The following is a 27,165-nucleotide window of genomic DNA, read 5'->3' as shown; positions in this document are numbered from 1 at the left end:
AAAAAGTGTATAACACAAAAGGTTTGAGAAAATCAGGAGTTGTTAAAGGAGCAACATTGATAATGGTTTTTTTTATCAACTCAAATGACTCTCTTTCATATTTACCCCATTTGAAAAATCATTCTTTCTTATCATTGATTGGAGGGGTAGCACAATCTGTGAAAATTTGGAACAAATCTTTTTACAAAATTAATTTGGCCTAGGAATGATTGCATGGTCTTTTTATTATGTAGGAGATTAATCTTTTCAATTTCTTGGACTCTATCAATATCAATATAAATCCCTTTCTTGGGCACTATAAATCCAAGGAGTTTGCCTTTTGGTAAAGAAAAATATGATTTTTGGGGATTTAAAGAAATGCCATATTTCTTACATCTTTCAAAAATGTGTTTTAGGTCATTTAAATTATTGTTTCTATCCTTAGAATAGACTGTAATGTCATCTAGGTAAATAATATTAATTAAACCTTTAAAAGTAATATCCATAGCACATTGAAATGTAGCACCTGCATTAATGAGTCTGAAATGCATCTTCTGATAAGCATATGTCCCACACTTAGTCCTAAATGTTGTCTTCAATCTGTCATCTAAATGTACAAGAATTTGATTGTATCCTGAAAATCCATCTAGAAAAGACATTAATTTGGAACCTGCCACTGATTGCAATATTTATTCCATGGTAGGCAAAGGAAAGTTATCTTTTTTGACAAGCTCTATTCAAGTTTCTAAAATCAATACCAATCGTAATATCACCGTACTTTTTCCTCGCAGGCACCATATTTGATACCCACTTTGAGTGTCTAATAGGAAAGATTATTTTGGCTTTCAGAAGCTTGTTCAATTCGGATTTGATTTGACTTTCAAGGTTTGGGTGAATTTTCCTAATCTTCTGTTGAATTGGATTTTCATTAGAAATCATTGGTATGGTATGTTGAATTACAGAGGTATCATAGATCTTGAGATCTGCGTAATCCCAGGCAAATACACCTTTATATGTTTTCAACAACTTAATGAATTATATTCTTTCTTCATATGACAAGCCAAGACCTAAGTTGACATTTTGAGGTTTTTAAATTGAGCCTAGATTTACTACTTCAAATCTTAGAGTAGAACTCTGAGTTTTGGAGTTGGTAATTTTCTTAAATCTTTCCTTTAAATCATAGAGATATTCCATCTTAACTACAAACTTTGGGATCGGGTTTTGATCTTGTTTATGGTTGATTTGTGAGTCATGCTCATGTTCATCTATGATTTGTTCCTCATAAGATCCTTCTGATGTAAGGAAATTGATTATATCAGCATAATTATTAAACACTCTCCAATTTGTTACATTATCAGGAATGGATGGCCTAAAAACTAATTCTATAGAAAATCTATCTGGACTAAATTCTTATGAAGGTATAAGCTTAGATACCACATTAACAAGTAAATCAGCACTTGTGTTTTGGAATCTGGGAACTGAAGAAATGTTAAAAGCAATGAAATGAGAAGTAAGATTATGGGCTAGAGATAGATAACGTTTAAGGTGTCCAGACACACAATGAATTGTGTTTCTTACCTGTTTAATGACTATTTCAGAATCTCCATATACTTGCAAATACTTGTTATGAAACCAGCTCAAGAAAAGATAGAAAAGATAGATCAACGCCTTAGAATTTGGCCTCTTCGAGGGGGCAACTTCCTTTTCATTACATAAATGAACAATTCTTGGATGATACAAATGACAAAACCTCCTTTCTATATATAGGAGTCTAAGGAGTCACAATATAATCCAGCCGACCTAACAATAATAATATAAAGCCACAAAAATAACAATAGAGGGATTCTATGGGGCACAGAAATAACAATATGGGGGTAATAGGGGCACAACAATATAAATAAGGGGTATAACTACAATAGTAATGGGGTAATAACTAGTATTATAGGGACCCAACATGCCCCTCTCCTTCAGAAAAGTGTTGTCCTCAACGCTTGAATAGTTCTGGATACTTCTGCATAGAATTCTCATCCTCCCATGTGGAATCTTCAGCAGATAAGTTCTTCCACTTGATAAGATACTCTGAAATTGATCGATTTCGTAGCTGTCGAGTTCTTGTTTCTGTGACTGCTTCCGGTTCCAATATAATTTTTCCTTCCTCATCAAGTTCTGGCAATATTGTTTGAATTGGGAGCTTGTCACCTATAACCTTCTTTAAACATGAAACATGGAAGACTGGGTGCAATCCGAGAAGCTGCAGGAAGCTCCAATTTGTATGTCATAGTACCAATCTTTTGCAACACCTTGTACGGACCATAATACTTTGGTGATAATTTATTATCCTTCTTAGCTTGCTTTAGGGACATTTGCTTATATGGTTGTAGCCGTAGGAATACCCAATCACCTAGATCAAAACTTCTTTCACTGCGATGTTGATCTACATGTTGTTTCATTCTATTTTGTGCCAACACGAGGTTATCCTTTAAGAGTTGGAGGACTTGTTGTTGATGTTCGATGTGATGTTCCACTGCCTGAACCTTAGAATTTTCTCTTAAATATGATGTGATGGATGGTGGTTGATACCCATAAAGTGCCATAAATGGGGTCATTTTTGTTGTTGTATGGAAGGAAGTGTTATACCACCATTCAGCCAGAGGCAACCATTTGACCCATTGTGTCTGTTTATCAGATACAAAGCAACGAAGATATCCTTCCAAACATTTGTTTACTATCTCAGTTTGCCCATCGGATTGAGGATGATAAGATGAGCTATGAGCTAACTGAGTACCAAGACAAGAAAATAATTCTGTCCAAAAATTTCCAGTGAAAATGGGATCTCTGTCACTTACAATAATCTTTGGGTTTCCATGTAGCTTTTGAACTGTTTCCATAAATGCAGTAGAAACTGTACTGGCTTTAAATGGATGTGATAATGCACAAAAGTGTGCATACTTGGTAAGTCTGTCAACTACCACCATGATGACACTCTTTCCCTCAGACTTGGGTAAACCTGTGATAAAATCCATTGAAACCTCCTCCCAACATTGGCTTCGAATGGATAAAGGTTGTAATAGACCCAGTGTCTTAATTGTTTCAACTTTATTTTGCTGGCAAACCAAACATTCCGCCACAAACTTTTGAATATCTGATTTAAGGCCATCCCAAAAAAATTCCTTCTTAACCATGTGGTAAGTTTTTAAAAATCATGAGTGCCCTCCTAAGGGAGAAGTGTGCAATTCCATAAGAATCTTTTGTTTTAGCTGGGAATTCTTACAGAGGTATAAGTGATCTTTGTACCATAACGAATCATTTTGCCAGCTAAATGTATCAGAAGTACTGGAATCTTGTTGTAGCTTTCGAATAAGTGCCCACACTTCTTCGTCATTCTTCCATTCCTCCCTTGCTTCGTTTATCCAATCTGGTTGGATAATAGAAATGGCACACAACAATGCTTCCACATCCTCATCCTTTCTTGAGAGTGCATCTGCCACCACATTTTGCTTCCCTTTTTTGTAGATGATTTCAAAGTCATAACCCAACATCTTTGTGACCCACTTTTGTTGCTCTTCAGAGGATAATCTTTGTTCTAAAAAGTATTTAAGGCTATCATGATCCGTTTTTACCTTGAAGTGTCTTCCCATTAGGTAGGGTCGCCATTTCTTAAGTGCATGGAGTATTGCCAACATTTCCTTCTCATAAATAGCTTTGCTTAAAAACTTTCCCTTGATTGGACGACTTTCAAAAGCAATGGGTCTTTCATCTTGCATTAGAACAGCACCAATTCCATTTCCTGAAGCATCACATTCCACAATAAAGGTTTTTGTGAAGTCCGTTGTAGCTAAGACCGGTGCTTGGCACATTGCCTCTTTAAGATGTTCAAAGGCCTTTGTTGCTTCCAGAGTCCATGAAAATGAATCTTTCTTCAATAATGTTGTTAGAGGTGCTGCTATTCTCCCATAATTCTTAACAAACTTGCGATAATACCCTGTCAACCCAAGAAATCCTCGCAGATGCTTTATGGATGTGGGGATTTTCCATTCCTTAATGGCTTTAAATTTGCTAGGGTCTACCTTAACTCCTTCATGAGATACAATATGACCCAAATATTCCACCTCCTGGACTCCAAAGAAACATTTTGGATCTTTTTGCATATAATTGTTTCTCCTCCAATAGTTGTAGCACCCTGTCAACATGTTCAACATGATCCTTCCAAGACTTGCTGTAGATTAGTATATCATCAAAAAATACTAACACAAATTTTCTAAGGAATGGTTTGAAAATTGAATTCATCAAACCTTGAAATGTTGAAGGTGCATTGGTAAGGCCAAAAGGCATGACCAAAAATTCATAATGACCCTCATGAGTTCTAAATGTCGTTTTTGGAATGTCTTCAATCTTCATTCTGATTTGATGATATCCTGAACGAAGATCCAACTTGGTGAAGTAAATTGATCCATGCAATTCATCCAGTAATTCATCAATAACAGGAATGGGGAACTTATCTTTAATAGTGAGCTTGTTGAGCTCCCTATAATCTGGACACATGTGCCATGATCCATCCTTCTTGTGCACCAATACTACTGGAGCTGAGAAAGAACTTTGACTCGGTTGAATTATACCAGCCTCTAGCATTTCTGCAACCATACGTTCAATTTCACTTTTTTGGACATAGGGATATCTGTACGGCCTGATGTTTGGAGGAACACTTCTTGGAATCAGATGAATAGCATGATCATGATCACGCATAGGTGGGAGACCCTTGGGAGTCTCAAATACCTTGGAATGATTGTCCAAGACTTTTTGGAGATCTGGAGAAATAGATGATTCCAATGTGGAAACATCTAGCGAGCATAATTGTGCAATTACACCTCTTTGCTCCTTTCTTAGAAGCTTTGTCATAACATGAGAGCTGATTATCTTTCCTGGTTTCTCTGCAATACCCCTTAATTCAACTTCCTTTCCTTCCGAAGAAAATTTGATGAAAAGTTCTTGAAAATTAAAAGCTATTGTACCCAAGGATTGTAGCCATTGGACTCCTAGTACAACATCCGCACCTCCCATTGGAATGGAAAGCATTGGGCTAGTCAATACATATTCTCCCATGGATAGCTTGATATTATGGCACTTTCCAGAGCAATTTATTGTTCCTCCATTTGCAATCATCACTTGACACTCTGGTGCTGGATATAGGAAGCAATTCAATTCTTTTGCTACCCTACAATGAATAAAAGTGTGGGTGCTTCCTGAATCAATCAACACTATTACCTTTTTCTTCTTGATTTGTCCTTCTATCTTGATGGTTTGAGGAGTGGTAATTCCCGCCAATGCATTACAAGATATGGTCGGATTTATTTGTCTTCATCTAGGCTTTGTTCCTGGAGTATATCTTCTTCTTTTGACCTTTCTTGCTCATTTTCTTCTTCCTCTTCACAATCTATGTAGAATAATTTCTTCTCAGCAAACTTATGACCTTTAGTGTATTTGCTATCACAACTGTAACAAAGCCCTTTTGCTCTTTTTTCTTCCAATTGTTGTGGTGTCAACCTTATAGGTTGTGGAAGGCTAGGGGCAACAACACTTCCGTCTTTATAGTTGTGAGTGGTATGCTTCCTGGTTGCCATAATTTTGCTTTCCATTTTTTTTGCTAACCTGAATGTCTTCTCTAATGAATCTAATTCCCAAAGGCGAACATCATGTTGGATATTATCCTTTAAAGACCCTATGAACACATCAATCCTATGCTCCTTTGGAATATCTTTTACCCTTATGTTCAATTTTTGGAACTCCTCAATGTGCTCCATTACTGAACCCTTTTGTTTGAAACTTATCAATTGGCTAAAAAAAATGTTGCTTTTTGTATCTTCATAATGTGCTATCAATTCTTCCGTAAAAATTGCCCAAGTGATAAATTGTTTACGAGAGCAAAGCCATTGATACCATACAAACTGATTTGGTTCCAAATATACAGTGGTCATACGTACCTTTTGTGCATTTTGCACATTATTAAGATCGAAGAATTGCTCCATCTGTAATATCCATGTAGCAGGATCCTTGCCATCAAACTTCCTCATATCGATTTTTGGAATATGGTGATTCTTTGATCCAACATTAGCGTCTATGGTATCATGATTAACATTTCTTTTGTTCTCATCATGAGTTTCCTTTACTACCTTTTCACCATTAGTGACCCTTTCTTGTAGCAACTTCTTCAATTATTCCATATCTGTCTTCAAATCTATCTTCAAATCTGCCATGTCTCTCTTCAAATCTGTCTTCGAATCATCCATCTTAGCTTCCATGCCCTTTATCTTAGATTCCACGCCACTTATCTTAGCTTCTGTTAGCTTTTGTGAGTGTGACATTTGTTGCACTTGTTCTTGTAATTTTGATATATCATGTAGCATTTCTTCTTCTTCTTCATGAGTCATGCTAGAGCTTTCAGGTTCCTTACTAGGTGTTTGCATTTTCTTTCCTCGGGGCATCAGTTACTGATAATAATTCTTTACTATGCCCTTTGAATTCCGTTAAACCAAGCTTATACAAAAATTTAGAAAAAAACTACACACCTTTTTTCACTTTATAGAAGCCTGATATTGAATTTGATGTATCTCTGTAATTTCGGATCATCCAGTTCTAAAATTGCAACCTGTAGTAGCCTTCTGCGTCCTCTTTCCAATGCCACAAGTCTGAGCCAAATTGGATTCTCCAAGGAAGAGTTATGTGAAATCTCCCACAGTGACTTGCTTTTAGACTGGTTCAGTAGAGCGAACTTGTACGACGTGCCACGAGTCACTGTTTCGACCTTTGAATCTGAAACACACATACAAGAAACTACAGTCCGTCATCTTTCTGTACCTTCTTACGAAATTTCAATCTGATCCTCAAAGAGAGAGTTATGACAATTTTCCCCAGGTCACCTGTTTTGAATGTAATTCAGGAGTCTGCAAAAAGGCCAACTTCCTCAGATCATATCTCCAAAAATATCGCGCGAAAAGCTCTGAAATTCGGACCCAAGGTTCAACGCCAATTCTTCTCAAATGGGTTTTTTTTGCGACTTCTGAAACGTCACAGAAAAAAAGTTATAGCGAAAATGTCACGATGACCTGTTTGGAGTAGCGAAACCCTAGAATCCAAAGCTCTGATACCAAATGTTATGAAACCAGCTCAAGAAAAGATAGAAAAGATAGATCAACGCCTTAGAATTCAGCCTCTTCGAGGGGGCAACCTCCTTTTCATTACATAAATGAACAATTCTTGGATGATACAAATGACAAAACCTCCTTTCTATATATAGGAGTCTAAGGAGTCACAATATAATCCAGCCGACCTAACAATAATAATATAAAGCCACAAAAATAACAATAGAGGGATTCTATGGGGCACAGAAATAACAATATGGGGGTAATAGGGGCACAACAATATAAATAAGGGGTATAACTACAATAGTAATGGGGTAATCACTAGTATTATAGGGACCCAACAATACTTGACATTAAGGCCAATGGCTTTATACAACCCTTGAATTAATGCTTCATATTATGCAGTATTGTTAGTGCATTGAAATTCAAGTCTACAGGCTAACACGGTTTTCTCTCCTTGCGGGTTAATTAAAATACATCCAGCACCTGCACCATCTTCAGATTTGGAACTATCAAAATAGAGAGTCCAAAACAATGAATTATCTAAAATTTTATCAACTACATCTACGCACTTGGAAGCATCTGTTTGTGAAAAAATTTCTATTTGAGACACTACAGCATTATCTGGAAAAGGATATCTTTGGGCATTAAAAGATCCCAAAAATGACTCAGCCGAGTAATTTCCAATGATATTATTGGTGAAAGCAACAGGTTCAATGCTTCTCTCGAGATTAGTGACAGTGTATTTCATGAAATTCTCTCCGTCTACTCTTATTTGGTTTGGTTTACCATTGTGTGGCAACCACATGTGAGACCAATCAGTTGTGAAGTATCCATGCAACTTTTCAGACCAATCCCTACTTAGAATTGAACCATAAAATTCAAGGATATCAACCACTAGAATATTGACTATCTGCCACTAGAATATTAGAGGAAGCCTAATTGAAATTGATGTTATTTCTCCAAGAACCTCTACTTTTGTCCTGTCCAATTGAACTATGTGTACTGCAGATTTTTGAGGCGTAATGTTCAATTTAGTACACACAATCCTTGGCATAATATTTGAAGAGACTCCTGAATCAACAAGGAAATTATGGAAATTTCTGTTGAAAATATCATAAGTAAGGAGGAATGGAGGTGTATGAAAAATAGACCTATCACCTATTAAAACTAAATCTGTGGAATTTACTTTATTTGAAGATGAGGGAGGTTTTCCCATATCGTAGGCAGCTTGAGTAACTACAGCAGATGGTAGAGGGGATACAAGAACTACTTTTAACTCTCTTAATAGAATTTTTTGTTGTTGTTTGAGTTTAGTCAGCTCATGTAATGAAATATTTTCTCTGGACTTTTTCATATCTCCGACTATGTTATATTCCACTTTATCCGATATTACCAACGTTTTGGAAGCATTTGGAGGATCTAGTGGAATAGGATCAGTTTGACTAGTCTTAGACTTCTTACTTACTGTTTTCTCCTTTACAGGAGTAGCAGTTTTCTGTTTCTTATTTGTTATAAACATATCAGGAGATTTTTTACTTCTTACAGTTACTGGCATAGCTTGTGCTTCCTCTTCCGCTAGTAGAATGAAATCCCACATTCCATTTAATTCAACTTCTTAATCAGTTTCGGCTGGTGAGTCTTCTTCTGCTTCTTGATTTGATTCAGCATTTGAAATAATATTTGGTGGTTGCGATGCAAAAGAAGAGTTTCTTTTAAATGAGTGAAAAGGTTTCTTGGGAGCAGAAGACTCTGCGACCTCCTTCTTAATTTCGACCATTTCATTGGACATGGTCTTTAACATGGTTGAAATTTGTTAATGAAAAGGAACCACACTGAATGGGAAAAGATGGCCATAATGAATTCTTGCTTTCTTTTAGGACTTTGGTCAAGCCTTTTCCCACAGTCTGGTGGGCTATTTCTCTTGCTAATAATTTATCATAGACATACAAAGGGAGGACATGCGGATTCGTTGTACTGCTAAACACCGTGATGTATGTAAACCATTCTTCAACAAAATACTTGCCCACTACTAGAAGGACTGTAGTGGCTTCTTTGGAAACCCTGGGGGGTTTTTAATTAAAAATTATTTGATGCAATGGAAAAATAATGGCATGGCATATTTTATAGAAATGAGGTATGTAATGGGATTCCCAATCTATTTATGGCTGAGATGGATAGGGTAGGAGTCCTGCAAGGTCCATTTCCAACCCATGATTGGAAATTTAGTGCAAAAACAGATGGCATCCATGATGTAGGCACTGAAATAGAATGGAGGAAGGTTTTTTGCGGAGGAGGATCTCTTCTGATGATACTCAGTGATGACAGTGGCTAGGTTATCAGATAGGATAGTGGCCCAATTCATAATGTGAGAATTGACACAGGCATCAATCAAAGGAATCCATTCTATGGAAAACTTAGCATTATTAAGTAATATGTATAGCCTACATAACCTAGCAGCTACATAGTTGTAGGGGTTAGCCAAAGAGGCTATAGGATACATATCCGTTTTATCAAATTTGAACTTGTTCTCTAGTACCCTCCAACCCTGGATCATCTTGAAAGGTTAATCGTTTTTCTTTGCAAAGTTGGCGAGGTATGAGTTGTCATATATGTCCTGAGGGTCAAGTATATGGTACATTTGGTTTAGGTCTTTAGCTTTGAATGACCCCATGAGTTCCATTCTCGAGTGTTTGAATTGTCTGTCTTCAATAGTGAGGTTTTCCACCACCCACCTAACCATATCAGTATATGGGAGTATTTTCGCTCTTGCTCCTATTCTGTGAAAGGAAAGAACAAGCAGCATCTTTGAATTGGGCTCTTGAAGGTTTTATTGAGTCAATTGTTGCCTTTACAATAGTAACTTTGGGACGCTCATCCTCAAGCATGTTGTATATGACCTCCCATGTTGTTGCTCCCTCATCGGCACTGCAGACCGTATCAGAGAATATAGGAGACATTTTTGTTAGCTCAGACTCCATAATGCTCTTCTTTTTCTGTTTTTGCATCACCTTCCGCAATGACATGTCTTTTGAAGCTTGCCTTAAATGGAAGAGATATATGAGCGCAAACGATATAGGGGAATTAAGGCTGAAAGCTCTCTGAAATGACTTTGAATCGTGGGAGGATTTCAAACGAGATATTTAACGTTAACAAGCCATAACTTGAAAAATCATTACATCTCCTCGGGCTGCTAAACATTAATTACCCAGTCAAATTGTTCATTAACACAATTACTTCCCACGCTTGGTGCTTTATTCGCCCATCACAACTTTTAAATGATGTAGTATAGTGTTGCCTGTTTATAATGCGAAATGCGATTACGAATATCGCATTTCGCAAATCGTTAAAAGATGACACAATGGCATGGATTATTTATTTGCGATTTCTGCAAAGTGTGATTGCAATTCTCAAGGCGTTTTGGTCGGAATATCACCGCAGGAGGTTTGATCACATATCGCAATTCGGTATTTACTTAAAAGTGTTTACATGACAAAATGTGAAATGTGAAATGCGAAATGTGATTTGCGATAAGTATCCTAAACTTAGGTTGTTTTCTAAGAGTTTTCAAGGCAATTTAGAGTTAGGATTTATTTTTCAAAGACTAAAAATATAAAAGGGTCCCCATTTATATGTCTAATATTAGTTATTGCTATATATAAATGGGGGGTTGTTACATAGTACAATAGAGTGGCATTTTGCACTTTTCAGATCTTGTTTGTCCTTGATTTTACTGGAATATATATTCTGGTCTCAAAAGCAATGTTGCTTGTGACCTTTTATTTTTCAATTGCTTAGGCTGAAATAAATCAAGTTTACTGTCTCTTTATTCTCCTCTGTAATGTGTTGAGACTTCCTATGATGCTTCATAAATACTTGCAAACTTGAACTGAGGGAAGATATTCGATTCTTCCTTCTAAACTGTAACAATCTGATGATGAATGTTTTTGTGCTCACCCCATCATGAAATATATGAACGATCTATATATCAAATCCAAGCATATCAAATTGAGTAGAGAATTTCTCCACTTCATTTCCTTGATCTAATTCAAGAGAACAATATGTGCACTTCTCGACACAAACATGGTTACTCATACAAGAGTGATCAGAGGAATGGACTTTCTCTAGAACACATCACCAAAAACATACAAAACATTTACAACCTCACACAGAAAGCACCTGCTTCAATTCTGCTAGGGCTAAAATTGCCTCCAGTTGAAACTTTTTGAATATAATTATTGCCACAAAATTCTAAAGTGTTGTTGCAAAGCCACTTCTGAACATGATCATGTCGTCTCTCAGTCAATGCTCCTAAAAAGTCCTGAAATTTAGAGTGCCATATATCACCATTTTTTCATTTTCTTTCTAAGACACTCTCTAGTGTTGATTTAAGACGACACGATATTTTATCATTCGATGTAGATTCATCTAGAGTTGCACGCTCAAGCCCTGTGTCCTACAAATAAATGCATCCTACTTTAACAACAGAAACCAAATTCCTGCAAAGGATATCAACCTTCATAGCAACACGCTTCAAATCTACAGGGGACCAATCCTTCGTTATTATTTGGGCTATAACACGTTTCAAATCCCTCAAGAAGGCACGACCACTCTCATAACTATGTTCCAGCTCTTCCTCTATAGCCAAAGCTATATCGCAAGAATAAACATCACCCATTGATTTCTTGATGCGAACAAGTACATTGAAATTTCTCTCAAAAAAATGATTATTTATCTTTTATCCGCTCGAATGCATCCACCTCCATTTTTATCTTGTCAAAATATAATCGGTAACCTCTTTTCCTATTGGGATCCTCCATTGGATTTATGCCAACATCAATCACCACAGCTCCAGGCTTCAGCCAGTCACCACGAACCAAAATTGCCACACCTACGGCAGAAACAACAATATCTACCTCTTGAGTAATATCTGCAAAAGCATAGTGACTGGTCTTCCAACAATATTTCTACGGCCTATCACAACTGCTCTCTTTCCCATCATATCTAATATTAGATCGAAGCAATAGCTCTATACATCCTTTCGGTGTATAAGGGAGAAATAGAGGCTCCATCCCTCGCATAGCAAGACGTCCTATGTTCAAAGGCTGGAAGCCATCAACATCCTTCTCTATGCTTACAACATTTAAAATCTTCTTCTCAGAAATATATTGTGGGAGAGGAAGTTGTACAAGAACACCATGAGCAGAGGGATCATCATAACAGTCCTTAAAACTTCATCTTCACTTGCTTCTTGAGGCAAGTCACTCCCAAAGGACATAATTCCCACTTCTTCACAAGCTTTTTTCTTTCTACGAACATAGGTCTTGGAATCCTTTCCTTCTCCAACAAGTACCACAGCTAAATCAGGAACCTTGCCCACAACATCCCTTATCCTGGATACTTCACCTACAACTTCATTATCTAGACTCTCTGGATCAGCACCTTCAGCGTCTCGATCCTCTTTTTTGTTGAAGTTCCTAGCCTCCACAATATGCCCCCTTTCCCCATGTGTACACTTGGTTCAACATTACTTCAGGGAGTGACAATATTCACAGTATCTAGTAGCCTAACAAAATTTAAAAATCAAGGGTAGAAACAGAATTTTCTAACATTGCACTCTTTGCATTCTCCAAACATCCATTCTGATCATCCTTGAAAGCAATGTCATTTTCACAAAGCCTTGCTCTGAACAAAATTGTCCCTTGGTATCACTCACATCTGCCTGAGGAGCCATTGGCACTGCCGACTCTTGTTGTTGTCCATGTCAAATAAGTACAATTGTTTTAGTATCATGGCTACCATGATTGAGCTCTGGGATATTCTTCAAGCATATGGATTCATTATTTTGGGTTGCAGGTTGGGCGGTAACATAATTCCAATTTTGGCATGCAACTGTGACTTCACTTTCAGTTTGTACCCAAGATTCAGCTCCAAGATGCAATGGTGGATATTCGGTATCGTTGAACCAATCACAATTGAAATTCTGAAGGTCTACGGAATAAATACATTGCTCCATGGGCATTGATGTTATTAAAATCTGAGGTTTGGTGAACAAAAGACCATGGAACAAGGTTATCAACTGCATTAGAAACACCTGCAAAATTGCTAAGTTGTGGGAATAATTGTAATTCCTGGTTTGGAGCAACAGAAGAAGATAATTGTGCAAATGCATTAGTTCATGTGTAGGATCACTTGGGCTCCATGTTGGGGTCACATGGTGAGAAACATGACAGGTGCATGAGCATAAGATGACGAAATGACAAAGAATATCATTGCAGAGCCGTGGCTAATACTACTTTCGCTTCCAACAGAGCAAAGTTCAGCCCCAAGCATACCCTTGGACCAATTCCAAACTGCATGAATGTGAATGGATGGTTTGCAGCTTTTGCAATTCCCTCACCAAATCGTGATGGGTTAAACTCCTTTACATCATTCCCCACAACGATGGCTCATGGAATTGAGAGGTTTCCAAGCTTCATTGGTTTGTATCTCTGTCATTGCATAAACGCTGCTGGTGGATAAAGTCTGAGGACCTCATTTAGAATCATTCCCATATACTTATAGCGATTCACGTTATCCGTATCTGGGGAATTTTTCCACATACTTCCAACACCTCCTTGCGTACATGCGCCTGCCAATCTTTATGCATTCCCAGTAATATCATGGTCCAAGTCAACAAGTTTGTTGTGCTTTCATGTCCCATAAAGTAGAAAATCTTGCATTCATCAACGATTTCTTCCATACTCATACATATATCTTGTGTATTCTTAGTAGAGTTCATTAGACCAAGTAGATCAGCTCCATAGTTGCCTGACTTTTCTTTTCCAGCAATCCCTTCCAAAAGGTCACAACTGCGCTCTGAATGAATATTGACAAATTCCCATTGATATGGCTATGAACTAAACACAATGGCAACAGGTATTTGTGCAGCTGCATCATGCTCTGCCATTATGCATGCATCCTCAGCAAACCCCTACTCCTCTCCATTCCAAGCATCATTCCCTGAGCTAGAAGACATCTGCCATCCCAAATTTATTAGAAAAAATTTGATTTACAGTTAGTTATTGTTCTCATGGCGAAGATAGATGTTTCACATCTGAAACATGGGCACACAAGGATCGTATTGCCACCTTAAACCCTACTTGGCAAAATTAACCTTTGCGTTGTCCCTGAAACCACCAGTGGATTTTGGAGGGGTCTCATAATGGTAAGTTATTTTGCACCTGGGGGAGCCAAAATGCTCCAATTTTTGCCACCTACAAGAAGCGGTTTTTTCAAAACAAGATTCCGAACCCCCCCCTAGCTATTAGATCTCGGATGACCTGGGGGTCTGAAATGGAAAACTTAAAGATTGGGTGATAAGCCCAACATTTTCTTTTTCAAATAATTTTAACTTTTAAATAAAATAATTCTAATAAAAATATAATTTAATATTTTTAATAAAATTACATATTTAAAATATTCAAAATCATTCAAATTAGCCGAGCAACCATATTTCAATGAAATTTTATACATGTCGAAAGGTTTAGCTGAAATGTAAATTGGCTAAAGTAAAATAAAAATCGTAACTTTCCGGGAGTTGGAAAAAGTTACAAATTCAGCTCAATCTGGGGATTGCCTCCCCCTATGGGATGCATAGAACTAGTAGATCAGTTGCCTTAAGTGTTAGGCATGGAGTCATACCATAAACCTCTGACCTGAAGCTGCAATCTGAAACCATACTGCCTGCACTAATCCAAAGAATCTTTCACACTGAAATCTAAAAGTTGAAAACTATTGAACTGAAAGACTTGACATTGCAATCTGAAAGTTGAAAATTGTTGAAGAAAAAGACTTGACACTGCAAATGAAAATAAACACAAGAGTGCCTAATTCATCGGGCTTAATAAGTCAATTAGTTAATCAACAATAATGTTACTCATTTTGATCCCTTGGAAGTCATTGCACTCAACCAAACCAAACTTGATACTACAAACTTGAAACATAACTAAAACAATTGTTGATCTACTATACACCGAAACTGAAAATAAATAATCAATCCCGCACACCTATATCTAACTGAACTGAAAAACTTTACACTGTTAGGTGTAATCCTTTTTCCAAAGTAACCAAGTGAGGAGTGGGTTTATTGACAACCACGTTGCCAGCCACTGAAAATCTGAAAAATATGTATAATGTAAATTCAAATTCCATAGGAAACTTATACTCACAAGTGAACTTTGGGAGTTGTATCCTCTGTGGAAATATTATATTTACGATCATAACTGAGAGGAAAAAACATATTCTGTTGTCTACAACTATCAATGAGCCTGGTGTCGTTGAGGTCTCGAAACAGTGGGATCGGTAACCTAGTGGAATCGCCATATGACGAAGTGGAGTCAGCAGGTGAAAAAATGCAATCAATATTAAATGCCTACTCCTTATTCACCAACAAGGAATAGATATCATCTTTATCGTTCTCCGTAGAAAGATCTCTTCATTACATCGCTCCTCGGCAACGGCGCCAAATGTTGTATGTGTTTCCCACATGTAGTCCTTGGCTGCAAAAGCTACACCAAGAAACCAAATCAATCAACCTTTAGGTTCAAACTGACCCTTGAACCAGAGGGAGCTCCCTCAGTAGTTACAACTTACAAGGCTTTGTTTAACGTTGTTCATCTGTCACTGAACAACAGCCTTTGAAGCATAATGGCCAGATTTAGGATTTAATTGGGTGGTTACTAATGATTGCACAATTCATGTTCATGAATAGATCCCTCTCTTGCAAAGTCCTTTCTCAAAGTGTCAGCTTCTAGCCTGACAGAAGAGCTTAACTTTTAAAGAATTTGAAAGAAGAATATATGGTGATACCTGATAATTAAGGAGTCGGACAAAATACTTAATTAACCAGGCAAATTTGGATGCATGTAGAATGCTTCTACAACCCAACAAAACACATTCAGTAGAAGATAGAAGGACAAACAATAACCAGTTCAAAGAAGAGCTACCCCAGACATACAATCCAATATACTAATCTCTTTAAAAGATTATAAATTTGCAGAGGATTTCAGAGAGATTGAAACTCAATCTAACCTTAACCAGATCTCCTATAATACTTTGAACATGTGCAGAAAGAGAGTATGAAAATACTGGAAAAACAACATGAAACGCAATTTATGTCATTAACTGGAGCTTGGAAGGCTTCAATTAGGATTTCTGAAATAAAAGTTTTACAAAGCTGAAAGGTTTTAGCATCAAAATCCAACCCTTTTACAATGAAAATAAAACAATATATAGAAAAATGATCAAGCTTAACTGTTTCTATTTTTATGGAATAAAAGTCTCCATAATGTATCAAAATAAATAATATCTCTTGATTAGTTGTAGGAAATCTGGAAATGTTGCAAGTCTTCTGCCTTCAATTCTGGAAATTATTTTACTGGCACTGATTTTCCTCCTTAAAATTTGGATCTGGTCCTTTGATCAGTGAAACTTTGCTCATCAAATGGGTTACTTAGACTTTGACTGCCAAAGGACTACCTGAAAATATTGGATATGTTCAAATGATCTCTCAAATGCTTTGAAAACACTTCACCTTTGTTTATTGGTCTTCCTGGAATTTTGGGATTTTTTAATCACAAAGTATTTTGCTATGTGTCTTTTTATACTCTAGCACTGCCTTAAAATGCTCAATACAATCTCTATCCAATCTGCACTTATTTCTAACAAATTCCATGATTGCTGGAATTGATTTAGATAAGGCTGGTTTTTAATTGAAAACTGAATCTTCCTAGTGTTGACCTTTGACTTCCATCTCATCACTAACCACTTCGTTCTTCATCTCTTCCCTCTATATATATAGAAAGAATTGTGTTGCATTCAATAAATAACTCATAGCATATTATCAAATACCATCCTAAGGCAAGTTCTTTTGACTTAAAATACACACTCAAGCCTAAAGCATGCGAAGGAAAAACATGAACTTTGTTGGCTTGATATCTGTGTAGATGGACCCCAATTTATCAATGACAGAAATGACATGATGAAATATATTCTTGAAATGATCACGACCAATATGATGCCCATCATCTGTAATAAAGCTCGCAGAGCATGCAAAAGTTTCTCGCTGCAATAAGATTTATGTTGCACTGGACCTTTTTGTCTTGATTTTGTCTTCTTTCCATTTTTTGGAATGGCACCTATCAGTATGGTCACCAACTGAAAATTGAACAGGGACCCTTGCCTCGAATGCTTTCAATACAATTGAATACTTCAACCTCTTCTCAAATGAAGTCAGAATCAGTTTTAAATCTGATGTAAAACAAAGTCATGTACTTGCACTCTTCACAAGGTTTATGCATGGAACATGAACCTCTCATATTACCCAACAATGCCGAAAAAATTCAATTGGTTTACATACGACTTTATTCCTTAAGGCTTTCACAAAAATAATTATGGTCTCTAAACTTCAATAAAATTAGCCTTCCAATGCAATCACCTCACAATCTTCAATGTTCAATGTCCTTTCCTTGATACTTCAGTAGATAGAATGCAACAATGTTAAAACTTGACCACCTGATGAGTGGCTTTTGGCACTTTTCAGATCTTGTTTGTCCTTGGTTTTCCTGGAATATATATTATTGTCTCAGAAACAATGTTGCTTGTGACCTTTTATTTTTCAATTGATGAGGCTGAAATGAATCGAGTTTATTGTCTCTTTATTCTCCTCTGTAATGTGTTGAGACTTCCTATGATGCTTCATAAATAGTTGCAAACTTGAACTGAGGGAAGATATTCGATTCTCCCTTCCTTCTAGACTGTAACAATCTGATGATGAATGTTTTTGTGCTCACCCGATCATGAAATATATGAACGATCTATACATCAAAGCCAAGCATATCAAATTGAGTAGAGAAATTCTCCACTTCATTTCCTTGATCTAATTCAAGAGAACAATATGTTCACTTCTTGACACAAACATGGTTACTCATACAAGAGTGATCAGAGGAATGGCCTTGCTCTAGAAAACATCGCCAAAAATATACAAAACATTTACAACCACACATAGAAAGCCCCTAATTCAATTTTGCTAGGGATAAAATTGCCTCCAGTTGCAACTTTTGTATATCATTATTGCAAGAAAATTCTACAGTGTTGCTGCAAAGCCACTTATGAACACGATCATGCTGTCTCTCAATCAATGCCCCTAAAAAGTCCTGAAATTTAGAGTGCCACATATCACCAGTTTTGCCTCTTCTTTCCAAGACACTTTCTAGTGTTGATCTGAGACGACACAATATTTTATCATTCAATGTAGATTCATCTAGAGCTACAAGTTCAAGACCTGTGTCCTGTAAATCAATGCATCCTGCTTTAGCAGCAGAAACCAAATTCTTGTGAAGGATATCAATCTTCATAGCAACACACTTCAAATCTACAAGGGACCAATCCTTCACTGTTATCTAGGCTATAACAAGTTTCAAATCCCTCAAGAAGGCACGACCACTCTCATAACTATGTTCCAGCTCTTCCTCTACAGCCAAAGCTATATCGCAAGAAGAAACATCAACCATTGATTCCTTGATGCGAACAAGTACATTGAAATCAAAGAAATCTTATTTCTCTCAAAAAAAATTGATTATTCATCTTTTATCCGCTCCAATGCCTCCACCTCCATCTTGATATTGTCAAAATATAATCGGTAACCTCTTTTTCTATTGTGATCCTCCATTGGATTTATGTCAACATCAATCACCACAGCTCCAGGCTTCATCCAGTCACCACGATCCAAATTTGCCACACCTGTGGCAAAAACAACAATATCTACCTCCCAAGTAATATCTGCAAAAGCATAGCGATTGGTCTGTTGAAAAATCTAGGGCATTCAGAATTAAGGTGATTCTTCTTAGCATGATAAAAAAATTGTGAAGTTCTTTGACAATTCTTCTTAACTTGATCTTCTTATTATTATTAGTGTGTAATTACATCATCAAACTGCTATCAAAACAAAGAGACAAGAACACAAGATATCTGGCTCTCTACCAAGGCTAAAACCTCTCCCCTCTTGGAGAGGAAAAGCCATACAGAATTCTTCTTATCGAAATTCCAATTGACAAATACCAAGACCATGACCCTTGACCCATCCTGCCACTCCAAGACCAAGACATCAATCCCTTTCTCTATCACTGCTGAGATCAACATTATGATTGTTGCTAGTGTTGTACCTTTACTGAGATCATCCTTGTTGTTCCTTCACCGAGATCATCATTGATGTATTTTTAGTGAGATCACTATTGCTGCAACACAGACATTCACAACAGTACCAATGAGATCATTACTATACCACCGAGACAATGAGATCGTTGAGATATGAGTTATATCGAGATCAAAATCATCATCCTATAACTACCATGATTACATCTATGCCAACGATCTTAGAGATCTCTCCTTATCACGAATATATTACGATTATGATTACATTAAGAATCAAGTATATGATTGAGATATGAGTCTTCATATGTTGCGACTATCTGGAATGTCAATATCATTACAGCTGTGATTGAGAATTCCAAGAGGGATGACAAGTATGTTCTACTATCGGATCATCGTGATCCTCTTCATTGAGCCTGTAGTATTTTCGATGTAACCCTTGTCATTGCTTTTCATTATGCCGAGATTGTAACAGAGATATCACTTGGATTATCTTCACCATTAGAATGTCGAGATTACTAGAGACAGGTCTGATTCCTATACGGTGATATCTCTTGAGACTTCCGCTTGTCAATATTATTATGGCTCTAGTAGGGTTCCGAAGATCTCTTCATCATCGAGAGATAATAATTGTGCTTCCTTTCGTTGAGATGTACACCACCAAGGAGGAGGGAACTATTATCTTTCCTCACTGTGATCATCACCGCATTTGATGAGCCCTTCTGAGATCATGTACTCAACCAAGTGATCATCACCGCATTTGATGAGGCCTTCTGATATCCTATACCCAACCGAGATCTCATCCTGCACCTCATACCCATCCGCAGTTCAGAGAAATGCGAGTTTTGTGCTTGCGCTGACCATAAGTGGGTATTTATAGTGGTTCATGCTCCTATTTTGAGCTGACGTTACCAAGTGAAACGTTGTGACTATTTCTTCTAGCCGACATGTCTTCCTTTTATCCATTTAATTTTATTTTGGAGCCGACATGATGGATTCCTTCTTGTTTTTGCTTGCAGACTTCTTGGAGGATTATGCTTGGTCTTTGGAGGGCTTCTACACATTTTGTAGACTAGAGTACATTACACATAGGCTCATAAAGAGCTTCTTAATACATGACATGACCCTTTGACATATAAATAAAATCCTAAAGACATCAAGAAGAAGTCTTTGACCTAATGACACTTCTTGCTCATGAAACCCATGTAGCAAGATATACAAAATAATTTATTCTCTTTATTTAATCATTTAAAAAGATCATGTCATTATGAAGACCGAACCTAGTTACACTTTCTTCAACATGGTCTTCCAACAATATTGCTACGGCCTATCACAACTGCTCTCTTTCCCATCATATCTATATCATATCAAAGCAATAGCTCTATACATCCTTTCGATGTACAAGGGACAAATAGAGACTCTCTCCCTCGCATAGCAAGACGTCCTATGTTCAAAGGATGGAAGCCATAAACATCCTTCTTTATGCTTATAACATTTAAAATCTTCTCCTCAGAAATATGTTGTGGAAGAGGAAGTTGTACAAGAACACCATGAGCAGAGGGATCATCATAACAGTGCTTAAAACTTCACCTTCACTTCCTTCTTGAGGCAAGTCACTCCCAAGGGACATAATTCCCACTTCTTCACAAGATTTTTTTTTTGCTACGAACATATGTCTCAGAATCCTTTCTTGGACCAACAATTACCACAGCTAAACCGGGAACCTTGCCCACAACACCCCTTACCCTGGATACTTCACCTGCAACTTCATTATCTGGAATCTCTGGGTCAGCACCTTCAGCTTCTCGATCCTCTGTTTTGTTGAAGTTCCTAGCCTCCACAATATGCCCCCTTTTCCCATGTGTACACTTGTTTCAACATTACTGCAGGTAGTGACAATATTCACAGCATCTAGTGGACTAACAAAATTTAAAAATCAAGGGTGGGAAAAAAAATTTCTAACACTGCACTCTTTGCATTCTCCAAACATCCATTCTGATCATCCTTGAAAGCAATGTCATTTTCACAAAGCCTTGCTCTTAACAAAATTGTCCCTTGGTATCACTCACATCTGCCTGAGGAGTAATAGGCACTGCCCACTCTAGTTGTTGTCCATGTCAAATAAGTACAATTGTTTCAGTATCATGGCTACCAGGGTTGAGTTCTAGGATATTCTCCAAACATATAGATTCGTTATTTTGGGTTACATGCTGGGCAATAACATAATTCCAATTTTGGCATGCAACTGTGACTTCACTTTCAGTTTGTACCCAAGATTCAGCTCCAAGATGCAATGGTGGATATTCGGTATCGTTGAACCAAGCACAATTGAAATTCTGAAGGTCTAAAGAATAAATACATTGCTCCATGGGCATTGGTGTTATTAAAATCTGAGGTTGGGTGAACAACAGGCCATGGAACAAGGTTATCAACTCCATTAGAAACCCCTACATAAATGCTAAGTTGTGGGAATAAATGTAATTCCTGGTTTGGAGCAACATAAGAAGATAATTGTACATATGCATTAGTTCATGTGTAGGATCACTTGGGCTCCATGTTGGGGTCGCATGGTGAGAAACATGACAGGTGCATGAGCATAAGATGGCGAAATGACAAAGAAAATCGTTGCTTTGTGGCTAATACTACTTTCGCTTCCAACATAGTAAAGTTTTGCCCCAAGCATACCCTTGGACCAATTCCAAATAGCATAAATGTGAATGGATGCTTTGCGGCTTTTGCAATTCCCTCACCAAATCGCGATGGGTTAAACTCCTCTACATCATTCCCCACAACGATGGATCATTGTGGATTGCAAGGATTGGAAGAAGAGGGCCAATGCCTGCAGCAATTGAGAGGTTTCCAAGCTTCATTGATTTGTATGTTTGTAGTTGCATAAACGTTGTTGGTGGATAAAGTCTGAGGACCTCATTTAGAATCATTTCCATAACCTTAAAGTGATTCATGTTATCTGCATCTGGGGCATTTTTTCCACATACTTCCAACACCTCCTTGCGTGCATGCGCCTGCCAATCTTGATGCATTCCCAGTAATATCATGGTCCATGTCAACAGGTTTGTTGTACTTTCATGTCCTGTAAAGTAGAAAATATTGCATTCATCAACGATTTCCTCCATACTCATACATACATCTTGTGTATTCTTAGCAGAGAAAATTAGACCAAGTAGATCAGCACCATAGCTGCCTAACTTTTCTTTTCCAGCAATCCTTTCTGAAAGGTCATAGCTGCGCTCTGAATGAATATTGACGAATTCTCATTGATATGGCTATGAACTAAACATAATGGCAACATGTCTTTGTACAACTACATCCTGCTCTGCCATTATGCGTGCATCCTCAGCAAACCTCTACCCCTGTCCATTCCAAGCATCATTACCTGAGCTAGAAGATATCTGTCATCCCAAATTTATTAGAAAAATTTTGATTTACGGTAGTTGTCGTTCTCGTGGCGAAGGTAGATGTTGCACATCTAAAACATGGCCACACAAGGATCATATTGCCACCTTAAACCCTACTTGGCAGAATTAACCTTTGCGTTGTCCCTGAAACCACCAGTGGATTTCGAAGAGGTCTCATAATGGTAAGTTGCTTTGCACCTCGGGGGGGCGAAATGCTCCAATTTCTACCACGTAGAAGAAGAAGTTTTTTTCAAAACAAGATTTCAGACCCCCCCTTAGTTATTAGATCTCAGATGACCTCGAAGGTCCGAAATGGAAAACTTAAAGATTGGGTGATAAGCCCAACATTTTCTCTTTCAAATAATTTTAAATTTTAAATAAAATAATTCTAATAAAAATATAATTTTATATTTTTAATAAAATTACATATTTCAAATATTCAAAATCATTCAAATTAGTCGAGCAACAATATTTCCATAAAATTATATATATGTTCAAAGATTTAGCTGAAAAGTAAATTGGCTAAAATAAAAATAAAAATATTGTAACTTTTCAGGGGTCGGAAAAAGTTACAACATTGGCTCCAACTCAGAACTGCCTCCCCCTGTGGGATGCAAAGAACTAGTAGACCAGTTGCCTTAAGTGTTGGGCATGGAGTCATACCATAAACCTGTGACCTGAAGCTGCAATCTGAAACCATATTGCCTGCACTAATCCAAAGACTCTTTCACACTGAAATCTGAAAGTTGAAAACTGTTGAAGTGAAAGACTTGACACTGCAAATGAAAATAAGCACAAGAGTGCCTAATTCATCGGGCTTAAGGAGTCAATTAGTTAATCAACAATAATTTTACTCCTTTTGATCCCTTGGAAGTCATTGCACTCAAACAAACCAAAATTGATACTGCAAACTTGAAACATAACTGAAACAATTGTTGATCTACTGCACACTAAATCTGAAAATAAAAAATCAATCTCGCACACCTCTATCTAACTGAACTGAAAAACTGTGCAATGTTAGGTGTAATTTGCATTCTAATGTAACCAAGTGAGGAGTGGGTTTATTGACAAACCACGTTCCCAACAGCTGAAAATTTGAAAAATATATACAATGTAAAATTCAAATTCCATAGAAAACTTATACTCACAAGTGAACTTTGGGAGTTGTATCCTCTGTGGAAATATTAGATTTCTGATCATGACTGAGAGGAAAAAACATATTCTGTTTTCTGCAACTATCAATGAGCCTTGTGTATCTGAAGTCTCAAAACAGTGGGATCGGTAACGATGTGGAATCGCCATATGACAAGGTGGAGTCGTCAGGTGAAAGCAATGCAACCAATATTAAATGCCTACTCCTTGTTCACCAACAAAGAATAGATCTAATCTTTATCATTCTCCGGTGAAAGATCTCTTCGTTACTTCGCTCCCCCGCAATGGCGCCAAATGTTGTACGTGTTTCCCGTAGGCAATCCTTGGCTGCAAAAACTACGCCAAAAAACCAAATCAACCAACCTTTAGGTTCAAGCTGGCCCTTGAACCAGAGAGGTCTCCCCCAATGGTTACGAGGCTTTGTTTAACAATGTTCACCTGTCACTGATCAGCAGCCTTTGAAGCACAATGGCCATATTTAAGATTTAATGGAGTGGTTGTTAATGATGCGCAATTCCTGTTCATGAATAAATCCCTCTCTCGCAAAGTCCTTTCTCAAAGTGTCAGCTTCCAGCCTAACAGAAGAGCTTAGCTTTAAAAGAATACTTAATTAGCCAGGCAAAATTAGATACATGTAGAATGCTTCTACAACCCAACAAAACACATTCAATAGAAAATAGAAGGACAAACAATAACCATTTCAAAGAGGAGATACCTCAGACAGACAGTCCAATATATTAATCTCTTTAAAAGATTATAAATTTGCAGGGGATTTCAAAGAGATTGAAGCTAAATCTCTTCTTACCCAGATCTCCTATAATACTTTGAACATGTGCAGAAAGAGAGTATGAAAATACTGGAAAAACAAAATGAAACACAATTTCTGTCATTAACTGGAGCTTGGCATGCTTCAATTAGGATTTCTGAAATAAAAGTTTTAAGCTTAATTGTTTCTAGTTTTCTGGAATAAAACTCTCCATAATTTATCAAAATAAATAATATTTCTTGATTAGCTGCAGGAAATCTGATATTATTGCAATTCTTCTGCCTTCAATTCTGGAAATTGTTTTACCGGCACTGATTTTCCTCCTTAAAATTTGGATCTGATCCTTTGATCAGTGAAACTTTGCTCATCAAATGGGTTACTTAGTCTTTAACTGCTAAAGGACTGCCAGAAAATATTGGATATGTTCAACTGATCTCTCGAATGCTTTTGAAAACACTTCACCTTTGTTTATTGGTCTTCCTGGAATTTTGGGATTTTTTAATCACAAAGTATTTTTCCATCTGTCTTTTGATACTCTAGCACTGCCTTAAAATGCTCAATACAATCTCTATCCAATCTGCACTTATTTCTAACGAATTCCATGATTGCTGGAATTGATTTAGATAAGGCTGGTCTTTTTTCTTGAAAACTGAATCTGCCTAGTGTTGACCTTTGACTTCCATCTCATCACTAACCCACTTCGTTCTTCATCTCTTCCCTCTATATATATAGCAAGAATTGTGCTGCATTCAACAAATGACTCATAGCAAATTATCAAATACCATCCTCAGGCATTTTCTTATGACTTAAAATACAAACTCAAGCCTAAAGCATGTGAAGGGAAAACACGAACTTTGTTGGCTTGATATCTGTGCAGACGGACCCCAATTTATCAATGACAGAAATGACATGATGAAAAATATTCTTGAAATGATCACAGCCAATATGATGCCCATCATCTGTAATAAAGCTCGCAGAGCATGCCAAAGTTTCTCGCTGTAATAAGATTTATGTTGCAATAGACCATTTTGTCTTGATTTTGTCTTCTTTCCATTTTTTGGAATGACACCTATCAGTGTGGTCACCAACTGAAAATTGAACTAGGGACCCTTGCCTTGAATGTTTTCAATACAATTGAATACTTCAACCTCTTCTCAAATGAAGTCAGAATCAGTTTTAAATCTGATGTAAAACAAGTCATGTACTTGCACTCTTCACAAGGTTTATGCATGTAACAGGAACCTCTCATATTGCCCAACAATGCTGAAAAAATTCAATTGCTTTACATATGACTCTGTTCCTCGAGGCTTTCACAAAAATACTTCTGGTCTCTAAACTTCAGCAAAATTAGTCTTCCAATGCAATCACCTCGCAATCTTCAATGTTCAATGTCCTTTCCTTGATGCTTGAGTAGATAGAATGCAACAAAGTTAAAACTTGACCACTCATCAATGCAACAATGTCAAAACTTGACCACCTGATGAGTGGCTTTTGGCACTTTTCAGATCTTGTTTGTCCTTGATTTTCCTGGAATATATATTCTTGTCTCAGAAGCAATGCTGCTTGTGACCTTTTATTGTTCAGTTGGTCAGACTGAAATGAATCGAGTTTATTGTCTCTTTATTCTCCTCTGGAATGTGTTGAGACTTCCTACGATGCTTCATAAATACTTGCAAACTTGAACTGAGGGAAGATATTCGATTCTCCCTTTCCTTCTAGACTGTAACAATCTGATGATGAATGTTTTTGTGCTCACCCCATCATGAAATATATGAACGATCTATACATCAAAGCCAAGAATATCAAATTGAGTAGAGAATTTCTCCACTTCATTTCCTTGATCTAATTCAAGAGAACAATATATGCACTTTTCGACACAAACATGGTTACTTATACAAGAGTGATCAGAGGAATGGCCTTTCTCTAGAACACATCGCCAAAAACATACAAAACATTTACAACCACACGCAGAAAACCCCTGCTTCAATTCTGCTAGGGCTAAAATTGCCTCCAGTTGCAACTTTTGTATATCATTATTGCCAGAAAATTCTGTAGTGTTGCTGCAAAGCCACGTCTGAACACGATCATGCCGTCTCTCAGTCAATGCCCCTAAAAAGTCCTGAAATTTAGAGTGCCACATATCACCATTTTTTCCTCTTCTTTCCAAGACACTTTCTAGTGCTGATCTGAGACGACACAATATTTTATCATTCGATGTAGATTCATCTAGAGCTGCAAGCTCAAGACCTGTGTCCTGCAAATCAATGCATCCTGCTTTAACAGCAGAAACCAAATTCCTGCGAAGGATATCAACCTTCATAGCAACACGCTTCAAATCTACAGGGGACCAATCCTTCGCTGCTATCTGGGCTATAACAAGTTTCAAATCCCTCAAGAAGGCATGGCCACTCTCATAACTATGTTCCAGCTCTTCCTCTACAGCCAAAGCTATCTCGCAAGATGAAACATCAACCATTGATTCCTTGATGCGAACAAGTACATTGAAATCAAAGAAATCTTATTTCTC

The 27,165-nt window shown here is 37.2% G+C and overlaps 1 pseudogene; it reads right to left on the bottom strand.

The window, feature by feature from the left end:
• Positions 1 to 11,842: 11,842 nt before the first annotated feature.
• LOC149182141 (bifunctional protein FolD 4, chloroplastic pseudogene) lies at positions 11,843 to 12,849 on the bottom strand (annotated as a pseudogene).
• Between the last annotated feature and the right edge of the window lie 14,316 nt (positions 12,850 to 27,165).

Source organism: Pinus tabuliformis, chromosome 3_2 (genome assembly GCF_031772625.1).
Source record: "Pinus tabuliformis cultivar Carrire ecotype Pingquan chromosome 3_2, CPIR1, whole genome shotgun sequence".
In the NCBI taxonomy this organism is placed as follows: domain Eukaryota; kingdom Viridiplantae; phylum Streptophyta; class Pinopsida; order Pinales; family Pinaceae; genus Pinus; species Pinus tabuliformis.
This window is presented reverse-complemented; position numbering and strand designations above follow the sequence as displayed.